This window comes from Salarias fasciatus, chromosome 10, assembly GCF_902148845.1.
Source record: "Salarias fasciatus chromosome 10, fSalaFa1.1, whole genome shotgun sequence".
Classification (NCBI taxonomy): Eukaryota; Metazoa; Chordata; class Actinopteri; order Blenniiformes; family Blenniidae; genus Salarias; species Salarias fasciatus.
The window spans coordinates 25,037,229-25,051,105 of NC_043754.1; the positions used below are offsets into that span (position 1 = coordinate 25,037,229).

General features: G+C 51.9%; 1 non-coding gene across 1 annotated transcript; it reads right to left on the reverse strand.

The window, feature by feature from the left end:
- Window positions 1-1,777: 1,777 nt before the first annotated feature.
- trnaf-gaa (transfer RNA phenylalanine (anticodon GAA)) lies at window positions 1,778-1,850 on the reverse strand. The gene has a single exon. It is a non-coding gene; the product is annotated as a tRNA-Phe (tRNA).
- Between the last annotated feature and the right edge of the window lie 12,027 nt (window positions 1,851-13,877).

The following is a 13,877-nucleotide window of genomic DNA, read 5'->3' on the forward strand; positions in this document are numbered from 1 at the left end:
GGGTGTAAGATGCTGGCAGGCAAGGCATACATGGAACGGCACAACCAGGTAGCAGGCATTGTGTACAGGAACATATGTACCGAGTATGGACTGGAGGTCCCAGGGTCAAGATGGGAGACACCTCCAAAGGTGGTCGAGAACAATCGAGCCAAGATCCTGTGGGACTTCCAGATCCAGACTGACAAGCAGGTGATGGTCAATCAACCTGACATAGTGGTGGTGGATAAACAGCAGAAGACAGCTGTGGTGATAGATGTAGCGATCCCAAGTGATGGAACATCAGGAAAAAGGAGCACAAGAAGCTGGAGAAGTACCAAGGGCTGAGGGAAGAGATAGAAAGAGTGTGGGGCATGAAGGCAACAGTGATACCAGTAGTGATTGGGACACTGGGAGCAGTAACCCCCAAGCTGGGAGGATGGCTCCAGCAGATACCAGGAACAACATCTGAGATCTCTGTTCAAAAGAGCGCAATCCTTGGAACAGCTAAGATCCTGCGCAGAACCCTCAAGCTCCCAGGCCTCTGGTAGAGGACCCGAGCTTGAAGGAGACAGACACAATACCGCCGGGGTGGCGAGAACACAATTTTATTTTATATATATATACATATATATATATATATACATATCAAAGGTGGTGGTGAATGACAGCCAGCTGAAGTTTACAGCATATTTGCACTGATGACTGGAGCTGTTTAAAGCATGTGACTCTCTTGATGCAGCATGTGTTTTTAAAGTTTTGTATTTATCATGCTATTTGCTGTGCATTTTCAGGTTGTTTTTTTTTTTATTTATTTATTTATTCACTGTAGTATAACTACTCGTGATATCCAGGGCTAAAAAGGGGACCTCAAGGCTCAAGCTCATTGACAAAACAGCAAAGAGCCAAAAGTATTTTGCACTATGGACTGTATTTTTCATGAATATTTATGGGTAATGGTACTTTTTGTTGCACTGCTGATATTTTTAGTTTTTCTATTATATTTTTAGTATTGACATTTTTAGTGTGAAAAAGGCAAAAAGAGTTATTTCATATTGAAATGTTGGCGGTCCGTGCATGAAGTATAATTCATTGTTGTTGCTCACACTGTACAAAGAAAACACTCGTTTTCGGGGGTATTTCCTATTTCACTGACGTATGAAGTGAATTTCAATGCTGCACAACACAGCGGTGCCAAGCGGCCGCTTTCCCCTTCTCCAACTTGCACAATGAAAATTAAAAAAAGGAAGTAAAAGCCTTCAACGAGCCTTCAAAGTAAAGCATGGCGCTTGTGAGTTTGATTTCCTGTTAAATTGATATAATTAGATTCCATAAAACTCGTTTAAACTCGTATTTTCGTTTTTTGAAAAAACTAAAAAAAAAAAAAAAAAAAAACGAGAATTCAACTCGTTTTTTTGTTGTTCTTACGTTCTGACACTTTCCAGATTTCCTGTTTGACAGGTGGGCGGGGCTTACGCCACTGTCGTCCAAGTGTTCTCAACACAGCGGTAAACGTGTGACTGCTGCTCCAGCCTCCTGTCGGACTGTAAATATCTCATAGTAGTAATACTGCTACTGCGCACACATGATTACTCTGTGCACGGACCTTTTTCGTTCTCTGCCTACATTCTAACTGTACTCTACAGTGGACACAGGCAACAGATGTGCCTGGTGACGCTTTTCCATACCGCAGTGCTAAGTAGAAATGAGGCATTACTGGAGCTAATGAAATCGCTGAAGCCTAATACAGAATGGTAAATTTCTTTACAATGGTCAGTATAACTGCAAAGTTCTTTTTGCCTGCAAAAACCCAGGATTGAACCAGGGACCTTCAGAATTTCAGTCTAACGCTTTCCCAAATGAGCTATTTTGGCACAAATTCCTCATAAAATTCAATTTGATTGTGGCTCAGTAGATTTGCAAGTACGCTAATAAGTAATATTATGTCATATAACGTACTCCTACATACTACATATAACTCCTCCCCCTCCTCCTCTCTGGAGGGCGTCGTGCAGGTTGACAGTTTGAGTTTAGAGAGTTCAGGTGCTTCACCATTGTAGCGCGCAGTCAGAAAATATGGATTGCTGCACTGCTTATTTGGCAACCTCAGGAACTCACATACCGGTATGATTGGCTCTGGAACCCAGAAGTGTGACAGTCCAGCCCAGCCCATCGGAGTTATTCTTTCCTGAAACTGAAACTTCTGAAAGAAAAGAAACTTGATGAAGACATTTGTTGATGGAGACAACAGATTATTGAAAGGGAATGTTTCTTCGATGACATGTGAAAAATGGGAAGAGTAAATTTCTTAGTTATGGTGCCTTTCAGCCATCAGTTTGACAATGGCAGCGTTCACACAGTCACTGATTGGCCTCGTCATTGGGTTTATTGGAGGAAAGCAGTGGAATGCCTTTCAGGCTTTGCACAGATGCGTTTCTGCATACAAATTCTAATTGACAGCTATCTTACACTTTAAAAAATGCTTCCTATCCAAAATAATGTAATTCAAAATTAATTATGCGCACTTAGTTTTCCAAAATTATTTGGCTCCCCAAAGAAATCACTTCTGGTCCCCAAGTGGGGTCGGGACCCCAAGGTTGCGAATGGCTGCCGTAATTAATAGATCTATTGCACATGCGCGAGGAGACGGACTATATGGACAGTGGTGGCTAAAAATCTGTGTTCTTGTCATTGTTAATGTGTGTTGTTTTCTGCATGCATGTGTGTGTGAGGTGTCATTACTAAAACAAACAGCGCTGACTTGTGGCCTGATGTGAAAACGACAGAATTTCAGAATTTCATGTCAGCATCAGTTTGAAGGCGGCAGTCCGGTTGAATGGTATCTACCAATGACTCCTTTTCACGCAGCAGAGGCATTTCAAGAGCTTTACCTGGACAAATGCACACAGATATTGATGAGAATCTTCACACTGCCCTATGTTGATTATTGGATCGTGGTTATTTCTTTCTGCCAACCAAAGTTGCAACTTACACTGACATATATGTTTGATGAAATACATAAACGATAACTTTCTCAAGAAACTACATATTCTTATTAGAAGTAGATGTTAAAGGGGAAGAGAAACACACAGAATACTCCTGATCTATGGAAGAATGGGATAAAGACCTGTAATGCATACAATTTCTCATGAGAAAGAGAAATTACAAGACCAAAAAAAAAACCAACAACAACAACAAACACTGTGAGTGATCCAGAGGAGGAGAGGTTATCAATAGACTGACAGTGTGTGTGTGTGTGTGTGTGTGTGTGTGTGTGTGTGTGTGTGTGTGTGTGTGTGTGTGTGTGTGTGTGTGTGTGGAGATACATGAAACACAATGACTCATCCGTGCCGTCGGTTCAACCTGCATCATCCAATATGTACACAGAAATGTAATCAGAAATAATCATGGTTCCTGTTGCTCTAAATGGTTGCATTTGAAAAAAAGATTTAAAAAAATAGAGAGGAGCCTCAGGACAGGAAGTAAACAGATCCTGGCGCTGGAGCTTTCTCTCTTTCTGTCTCCGTTAACTTTGATGCTACAGCTGTATAATATGTCTGCATAGATATGCTTCAGTCCATCCACTCTTTTCATGATATACTTCTACTGAGGCTCTCGTGAAATAAATGTCTGGAGGGAACAAGCCTGTGCAGAATGAGCAGAATGAAGTCCTGTCTAATTTACATATGAGACATATTAAAGCCGCTCATTAATTAGAATAAACTGGCAGGTTAATTCCAAATAAAGGTTTTAGGTGCTTTCATGGTCATTTTAAAGCATAATTAACTTATTTTTTTCTTAGAATTAAAAGTCCCACAGCCATAGCCACCCCGCCCTCCCCACCCCTCAGAGCAGCTCCAGCCCGGGGCGCTAACCCAGCTCGGACCGCCGCTGCTCTCAGCTGCTCCGCTTGAAGAACGAGGACCAGAGTCCACAGCCTCCGTCTCCGGCTGCAGCCTCCGGTTCCTCACCTCGTCTGCTAGAGACTCTCTCACGGCCGTCACCGGGGCAGCAGGCGGGGAGGCGGTGCGGCGCGGGGTTCCTCGGCTCGGCCTGACCCCGGAACGTGAGCTCGGAACCGGACCGATCCGCGCTGCGTCCCGCCCCGCCGTCACTCCGCGGGCCCGCCGGGTTCATAACCCGACCGTAGCCCGGGTCGGGCGGTGGGATTAGTGCTCGCAGACTTTCAGTACATTAATCGTATCGTGCATGCACGCGCACATCACATACACACACGTTCACATATTTTTCTTTTTCAATCTGCGTTTGGGGGAAAGCATCTCGACTCAAGTCCAAGTCAAAGTTAGTCAACTCGAGAATCATCAAATTCATGAACCGAGTCAGACTCGATTCCAGGTCATGTGACCAGAGTCCGACTCCGTTTCCATAGCAACTCTTTGATCCATTCAAATCTGCAGCCAGTTTGAACTGGGTTTCATTTTAAATTTTTTCGTCGTCCAGTGCAGACATACAAGCTCTTGCTGTCGACCTTTAGGATCTAAACATTAAAAAAACTACCCTTGTAGATGCTGAACGAGCTTTTGGTTTCCAGTTCTCGGCTATTTCAAGTTTTCCAGGGCGTTTGGCGGAGGACAAACCATCAAGAGAACCAACCGCTCACTGAGAAATGTAAGAACCCTTGTTTTCAAGTCAATATTTCACATTATTACTGGAAATAAATAACAAAACCAACGTTTTCTGAATTGGCAGCACTCCACAACAACTTTACTGGCTTTTAATGTTTCCTTTTGCTCATATTGTTAGATTTAGCAGATGTGTGTGTGTGAGACAGGTGTATATTGGACATTTGTGAGAGCAACATGTTCTGAACCGATGTATTTACAGCAGTCATCCAAGATGAACCAGCTTGCACCAAGTGGGCGTCAAAGAGAGCCTAAGACGTGCCCCCAGCTGGGGTCCCAGGCGCGTAACCACCGGAAGTCCCGCGTGCGGCCGGGGTTTGAGCCGTACTCTCACCCCCGACTGGAGCGCCACCCACACCCCCTGCAGGAGCTTCCTGCAAGCCTCCAGCAGGAGCCCCACCCAGGCACCCAGCAGAAACCCCACCCGCTGGGGCCCCAGGTATGGAGATAATTTAGTTTCTTTGTTGTTCAATCGATCATGGAAACATGCAATCGGAGTTCCATGTAGTGGCTACGCACTTCCTGGCAACACATAAGGCCAAAGCAAGAAACTTCTTTTGAGTTCTTCTCAAATGAGCTTCAATATTTGTTAAATCCCTTAACAAGCACATTTGAGAACCTGATGAGAGATGTACTCCTAGGAGTCTTGTTCTAATGTCTGAGAAATCATGCCAGAATGTATTAAGTTTAGTGGAAGACCATGTGCAGTGCAGGAAGGAGCCCTCTTCAAGACCACATCTAAAGCACAAGCTGGATACCTCAGGTTTATTTTTATGCAGCTTCTCTGGCGTGATGTAGGTTTGATGGAGAAAGTTATCATTGGTCAGCCTGTATCTGGAATTAATTGTGGTAGTTCAACTTTTTTGACATAAGTCAAACCAGAACTCTGGACGAATTGACATATTCAAGTCCGACTGCCATATCTCCCTTGACTTATGGAGACCTGGTTTTGAAGTATCCTCCATCAGGAGAGAGTACACTTTTGAAATAAGACGAGGTGCGTTGCCTTCATGAAGTCGTCTCTCCAGCTCACTGAGTGTAGGCAGAGTCATCGGATGTCCAAGAGTAGTTTTAAGAAAGGATCTTAACTGTAAGTAACAGAAGAAGTTTCTGCTGGACAGATCTTCCTCCTCAGGTCCTCAAAAGACATAAGAGATCCATTCTCATAACAGTCCTCCAGATAGCGGACTCCTTTCTGGTGCCAGATTTCCAGGGTCTTATTGTCCAGTGACATGGGTATGAGTCCATTCTGTTTCAGAGGTGTTTTGGGCGACAAATTATTTTCCAGTCCAACATCACCACGCTTCCATTGTGGATGATCTTCTTTCTCTGGAGATCTTAGCGGCTATTCGGAGAATTCTCTCCCGATCCTGATACTTGAGCAGGCAGATAAGAATGGGTCTGGGCCGTTTCTCTGCCGGGGAGCGGAAGGTCGGGGACCGGTGCGCCCGTTCGATAATCAGCGGCTCGGGAAAGTGCTCTTTTCTCAGCACAGAGGGAATCCAGTCTGTGGAGAACTGCACCGGACCGTTCCGTCTCTGCCTCCTGCAGGTTAACAATGCGTAGATTGCTGCGTCGGCTTTGATTCTCCAGTTGATCCACTTTTTCCATGAGAAAGTCCTTCTCCTTCTGCAGGCGGAGGACACTGGAATGTCTGTTCGCTTATCCTCAGCCGCGCTAATGCGTTCCTCCGCCTCCGTAATGCGTGTGCACATCCCGTCTATCACCGACTTCAGCCCCGAAATAGACTGATTGATTTCAGCAGTTTTGGCATCGAGTTTTCGGGAGAGTGCTTCGTTACCACGTTTTATCTCTTGTAGTATAGCATAGCTTCCGTCCACCTCACCTTGTTCCTCCGCCGCCATGTTGCAGTCGGTGCCAGCTTCACGACTCACTGCTTCCCGAGAGGAAAAGTGATCAACAATCGAGCTTTGAGTCTTGTTACGAGATCTCAAATCCATATTTCACCTGTCAGGTGACGTTGGAAGTAGAGCGGGTGTTATTTATAAGTTAAAATCGAGTTTTTCTCAGGAGCTCCTGAGCAGGCGTCTTCCTAGCTCAGCTGCATCACGCGACCCCCATTCATCTCCATTATTAACCATCACGGAAGAATAGGAAATTTTGGAAAAACAAATTTCCGAGGACTTGGACATATAATGAAACTTTTTCCTAATCAATGCTAAACATGTTTTTATTCTGGTCTAAACCATTCAATCTGGGGACAAAAAAAATGATTTAAGACATTTGGTGATTTAAAAAAAGTAGCTTGTTTGTCACAGACTGCTATAACTTATTTCTATACTGTTCCTCTCTGGAGTGGAAAGTAAAAAAAAAAAAACAACAACACATGAATAAGCTAAATTATTATCAAATGCGGGAGCAAATTATAAGGGTTTGATCTTTAATGAGACCATGAGCTTTACAGATGGAACTAAGTTCCTCTCAGAGTCTGCAGGGAGAGCTCTAGGCTCCATAGTGAGTAAGATGAAAATTGTACCTGACCTTTTTCGGTATTCACAAAATTATTTAATTCTAAGGTTAGTTCAATTTTGTTTTATGTGGCGGGTGTGTTGGGCTTTAAGGAAAGTTTTTTTTTTTTTTTAATGTGCTTCAGAATAGGGCAATCCGGATTTTCCTTGGTTTGCATAAGTTCAGTACTAAATTAGCTCTGGAGGGGGACATGGGATGGTATCCGTGCATTGTGAAGCAGAAAGTGGAAATGGTGCGTATGTGGAACCGCCTGACTCAGCTGCCAGAGCACAGACTGAACAAGAAGGTCTTTAGGTGGGACTGTTCAAATCAGTATCCTTGGGCTAAAGAAATGGCAACAATATTTTCAGACTGTGATTTAAACTATGTTTATAGAAACAAATTGCTTTGCAATCTAAAATTATTAAATGAAAAGTTGCTGATTGGTTTTAAAGTACAGTGGAAATATGATCTATGTAGAAAAACTAAATTAAGGCTTTATATTCAATTTAAGGATGAATACAAAACAGAATCATATATTCTTTTCAATCTAAGTAGAAAACAAAGGTCCCTCTGTGCCCAATTAAGAACTGGGACTTTGCCTCTGGCAGTGGAGGTGGGCAGGTTCAAAGGCCTTCCTGAGGAGGAAAGATTATGCACACTGTGTGATTTAAATGTGGTGGAGGATGAGTTTCACTTCGTTCTGTACTGTCCACTTTACTCTGATTTACGGGAGATTTTGTTCAGACAGGTGCAACATAAGAACACAGATATATTCTGGTTTTCAAATGATAAAATGTTGAGTCAGCTTTTTGAAAAGCATGTTTTTGCTTTAAAGAACGACGCCGATGCCGAGATGAATGAATGACCCGAGGGAATGAGCTCTTCACTTATTATTAATAGTGGAGATTAATGTGAACACAGGACTGAAGGGAAACCGCTCACAGTCAAGTTTGACTCCACGAGATTTGGAAGAGTGAGGAGCCGATTCTCTGATGAAGAATCTTCTAGTCTGTTCCACAGCGACTCCACACACTAGAAGATCAGGAGAGGAAGATCTGGTGCGATCTGTCCTCTGTTGTCTTCGAGTGTGTGGTCTCTGAATCGGGGAAGACTGAAAAAAGCCTGTAATGTGTACTGGCTTTTACCGAATGTGGAAGCAGCCAGCAACAGCGCGGAGACAGGCGGTGGAGCGAGGTCAAAATGACCAATAGGAGCTCTTCTCTCTTCCACCAGTGTTGGCCCCGCCCATTGGGTTCAGTCAGATTCGCAACCAAAACTTCTGAATTAAAAACCAAAGCTTTTTTTCTGTTTTGATCTAAAAAAAAAAAAAAAAAATTTGGTGGGGTTGCCACTTAAATTATTTACTTCTCAGATCTATTCTGTTTGATTGAACTTTTATTTTTTAAGTGCAACTTTATGTTTTTTGGTCTCAACTCTCTTTCTTGTTTGCAAAACCGTTTTTGATTTATTGAATAATAAAGAAACAAAATATCTCCATACCCAGGCACGTTCCCGACGAGAGCCCCGCGTGCGCCCGGGGTACGAGCTCTACAGTCACCCCCAGCAGAAGCTCCACCCAGGACCCCAGCAGAAGCCCCACCCAGGGCCCCAGCAGAAGCCTCACCCAGGGCCCCAGCAGAAGCTCCACCCAGGAACCCAGCAGAAGCCCCACCCAGGCCCCCAGCAGAAGCCCCACCCAGGGCTCCGGCTGAAAAACAATATGTGCCCGAACCTGGAGCCCAACCCACGTTCCCGGCGAGAGCCCCGCGTGCGCCCAGGGTTCGAGCCCTACATCTGCCCCCACCAAAAGCTCCATCCAGGCCGACAGCATGAGCCCAAACCAGATCCCCAGCAAAAGAAACACGTCCGCCCCTCAGGCCCCCAGCAGCAGCCCCTCTCAGGCCGCTCAGGCCCCCACCAGCAGCCCACCTCAGGCCCCCCTCAGGCCACCAGCAGCAGCCCCACTAAGGGCCCTCAGGCCACCAGCAGCAGCCCACCTCAGGCCCCCCTCAGGCCACCAGCAGCAGCCCAAATCAGGCCCCCCTCAGGCCACCAGCAGCAGCCCCACTCAGGCCCCTCAGGCCCCCAGTAGCAGCCAACCTCAGGCCCCCCTCAGGCCACCAGCAGCAGCCCACCTCAGGCCCCCCTCAGGCCACCAGCAGCAGCCCCACTCAGGCCCCTCAGGCCCCCAGTAGCAGCCCACCTCAGGCCCCCCTCAGGCCACCAACAGCAGCCCACCTCAGGCCCCCCTCAGGCCACCAGCAGCAGCCCACCTCCGGCCCCCCTCAGGCCAACAGCAGCAGCCCACGTCAGGCCCCCCTCAGGCCACCAGCAGCAGCCCACCTCAGGCCCCTCAGGCCCCCAGTAGCAGCCCACCTCAGGCCCCCCTCAGGCCACCAGCAGCAGCCCACCTCAGGCCCCCCTCAGGCCATCAGCAGCAGCCCACCTCAGGCCCCCCTCAGGCCACCAGCAGCAGCCCACCTCAGGCCCTCCTCAGGCCAACAGCAACAACCCACCTCAGGCCCCCCTCAGGCCACCAGTAGCAACCCACCTCTGGCCCCCCTCAGGCCAACAGCAGCAGCCCACCTCAGGCCCCCCTCAGGCCACCAGCAGCAGCCCACCTCAGGCCCCCCTCAGGCCACCAGCAGCAGCCCACCTCAGGCCCCCCTCAGGCCAACAGCAGCAGCCCACCTCAGGCCCCAATCAGGCCACCAGTAGCAGCCCCACTAAGGCCCCTCAGGCCCCCAGTAGCAGCCCACCTCAGGCCCCCCTCAGGCCACCAGCAGCAGCCCACCTCAGGCCCCCCTCAGGCCCCCCTCAGGCCACCAGCAGCAGCCCACCTCAGGACCCCCTCAGGCCATCAGCAGCAGCCCACCTCAGGCCCCCCTCAGGCCACCAGCAGCAGCCCACCTCAGGCCCTCCTCAGGCCAACAGCAACAACCCACCTCAGGCCCCCCTCAGGCCACCAGTAGCAGCCCACCTCTGGCCCCCCTCAGGCCAACAGCAGCAGCCCACCTCAGGCCCCCCTCAGGCCACCAGCAGCAGCCCACCTCAGGCCCCCCTCAGGCCACCAGCAGCAGCCCACCTCAGGCCCCCCTCAGGCCACCAGCAGCAGCCTACCTCAGGCTCCTCAGACCCCCAGTAGCAGCCCACCTCAGGCCCCCCTCAGGCCACCAGCAGCAGCCAACCTCAGGCCCCCCTCAGGCCAACAGCAGCAGCCCACCTCACGCCCCCCTCACGCCACCAGCAGCAGCCCCACGAAGGCCCCTCAGGCCCCCAGTAGCAGCCCACTTCAGGCCCCCCTCAGGCCACCAACAGCAGCCCACCTCAGGCCCCCCTCAGGCCACCAGCAGCAGCCCTACTCAGGCCGCCCTCAGGCCACCAGCAGCAGCCCCACTAAGGCCCCTCAGGCCCCCAGCAGCAGCCCACCTCAGGCCCCCCTCAGGCCACCAGCAGCAGCCCACCTCAGGTCCCCCTCAGGCCACCAGCAGCAGCCCACCTCAGGCCCCCCTCAGGCCATCAGCAGCAGCCCACCTCAGGCCCCCCTCAGGCCACCAGCAGCAGCCCACCTCAGGCCCTCCTCAGGCCAACAGCAGCAACCCACCTCAGGCCCCCCTCAGGCCACCAGCAGCAGCCCACCTCAGGCCCCCCTCAGGCCCCCAGCAGCAGCCCACCTCAGGCCCCCCTCAGGCCACCAGAAGCAGCCCACGTCAGGCCCCCCTCAGGCCCCCCTCAGGCCCCTCAGGCCCACCAGGCCCCCAGCAGCAGCCCACCTCAGGCCCCCCTCAGGCCACCAGCAGCAGCCCCACTGAGGCCCCTCAGGCCCCCAGTAGCAGCACACCTCGGCCCCCCTCAGGCCACCAGCACTAGCCTTCCTCAGGCCCCACTCAGGCCACCAGCAGCAGCCCACCTCAGGCCCCCCTCAGGCCACCAGCAGCAGCCCCCCTCAGGCCCCTCAGGCCCCCCAGGCCCCCAGCAACAGCCCACCTCAGGCCCCCCTCAGGCCACCAGCAGCAGCCCACTTCAGGCCCCCCTCAGGCCCACAGTAGCCCCCCTCCGGCCACCAGCAGTAGCCCACCTCAGGCCCCCCTCTGGCCCCCAGTGCAGCCCACCTCTGGCCCCCCTCAGGCCAAAAGCAGCAGCCCACCTCAGGCCCCCCTCAGGCCACCAGCAGCAGCCCACCTCAGGCCCCCCTCAGGCCACCAGCAGCAGCCCACCTCAGGCCCCCCTCAGGCCACCAGCAGCAGCCTACCTCAGGCTCCTCAGACCCCCAGTAGCAGCCCACCTCAGGCCCCCCTCAGGCCACCAGCAGCAGCCAACCTCAGGCCCCCCTCAGGCCAACAGCAGCAGCCCACCTCACGCCCCCCTCACGCCACCAGCAGCAGCCCCACTAAGGCCCCTCAGGCCCCCAGTAGCAGCCCACCTCAGGCCCCCCTCAGGCCACCAGCAGCAGCCCACCTCAGGCCCCCGTCAGGCCACCAACAGCAGCCCACCTCAGGCCCCCCTCAGGCCACCAGCAGCAGCCCTACTCAGGCCCCCCTCAGGCCACCAGCAGCAGCCCCACTAAGGCCCCTCAGGCCCCCAGCAGCAGCCCACCTCAGGCCCCCCTCAGGCCACCAGCAGCAGCCCACCTCAGGCCCCCCTCAGGCCACCAGCAGCAGCCCACCTCAGGCCCCCCTCAGGCCACCAACAGCAGCCCACCTCAGGCCCCCCTCAGGCCACCAGCAGCAGCCCTACTCAGGCCCCCCTCAGGCCAGCAGCAGCAGCCCCACTCAGGCCCCTCAGGCCCCCAGTAGCAGCCCACCTCAGGCCCCCCTCAGGCCACCAGTAGCAGCCCACCTCCGGCCCCCCTCAGGCCAACAGCAGCAGCCCACCTCAGGCCCCCCTCAGGCCACCAGCAGCAGCCCCACTAAGGCCCCTCAGGCCCCCAGTAGCAGCCCACCTCAGGCCCCTCTCAGGCCACCAGCAGCAGCCCACCTCAGGCCCCCCTCAGGCCACCAGCAGCAGCCCACCTCAGGCCCCCCTCAGGCCATCAGCAGCAGCCCACCTCAGGCCCCCCTCAGGCCACCAGCAGCAGCCCACCTCAGGCCCTCCTCAGGCCAACAGCAGCAACCCACCTCAGGCCCCCCTCAGGCCACCAGCAGCAGCCCACCTCAGGCCCCCCTCAGGCCCCCAGCAGCAGCCCACCTCAGGCCCCCCTCAGGCCACCAGAAGCAGCCCACCTCAGGCCCCCCTCAGGCCCCCCTCAGGCCCACCAGGCCCCCAGCAGCAGCCCACCTCAGGCCCCCCTCAGGCCACCAGCAGCAGCCCCACTGAGGCCCCTCAGGCCCCCAGTAGCAGCACACCTCGGCCCCCCTCAGGCCACCAGCACTAGCCTTCCTCAGGCCCCCCTCAGGCCCCCAGCAGCAGCCCACCTCAGGCCCCCCTCAGGCCACCAGCAGCAGCCCCCCTCAGGCCCCTCAGGCCCCCCAGGCCCCCAGCAACAGCCCACCTCAGGCCCCCCTCAGGCCACCAGCAGCAGCCCACTTCAGGCCCCCCTCAGGCCCACAGTAGCCCCCCTCCGGCCACCAGCAGTAGCCCACCTCAGGCCCCCCTCTGGCCCCCAGTGCAGCCCCACTCAGGCTCTCCTCAGGCCCCCAGCAGCAGCCCACCTCAGGCCCCCCTCAGAGCCCCATGAGCAGCCCTCCTCCGGCCCCCCTCAGGCCCTCAGCAGCAGCCCCCCTCTGTAAATACTTTTTAATTTTCTGATATCTTCATTCTAAAAATGTAAGAAAAAATAAACTAAAAAAAAAAAAAAAAAAAAAAAATGTTGAAGAATCTCTTTGAAAAGTGCAGTTTGCATGTTCACATGATGGAAGAGGAGTCTGAAGAACCTATTAAGCCCTACACCTCAAGGTCTTATGCACTGTTGTCAGCAATTCTGTCAGGTTGTTTTGAAAATTGGGGGGGGGACCTACAACTGTATATGTGTGTGTGAGTGAGACAGAGAGAGAGAGAGAGAGTGAGAGAGAGAGAGAGAGAGAGAGAGAGAGAGAGAGAGAGAGAGAGAGAGAGAGAGAGTGTGTGTAAGTTACATGATATACAAAGACTCATCCGTGCCGTCGGTTCAACCTGAATCACCGAACAACCCAGCTTCACAACCCTGAATCTTGACACAACACTTCCAGATGTTTTACTCTTAACACACACAGGACTGAGGGCTGAATCCTTGGTCTGAATATGTGTGTGAGAGAGTGATATATTTGCATCACAAAACCGTTGTCGAAAAAGTCAGCTTGGCACTATTTTCTCTCCCTTCTTATCACTCCGCACCATGCTAATAGCTAGAGCTAGCTAGCTCTTTACTAGCGGTAAACCAAGTGAAACCAGCGCAGCTGCCAGCTGGAGGCGGCGCGGAGTGATATGATGGGAGAGAAAATAGTGCCAAGCGTTTACGAGGTCTGACTTTTCGTCAACAATGGTTTGTGATGCAAATATATCAGTCTTTCGCACACACATTGGTTTGAGAAGAAAAACGCTTTATTTTCGGGACCCCAGCAAACTTGCCGGACTACTTTCCTCTGGACCTAAACTGGACAGGATCTCCGCTCACTGGATGCTGTCAGGGGTCAGTCTGTGTGAATGAACAACACTGCTGACGGGGATGCCATACAGATTCATGTCAAAAATCCCGATTTATGCCTTTAAAAATAATTTTTTTCAAATCACTCGATCAGCTCATTGGTTCTTTTCTATGGGGTAATAAAAATCCACGAATCAAAAGATCAGTGTTACAGCTTCCTAAAC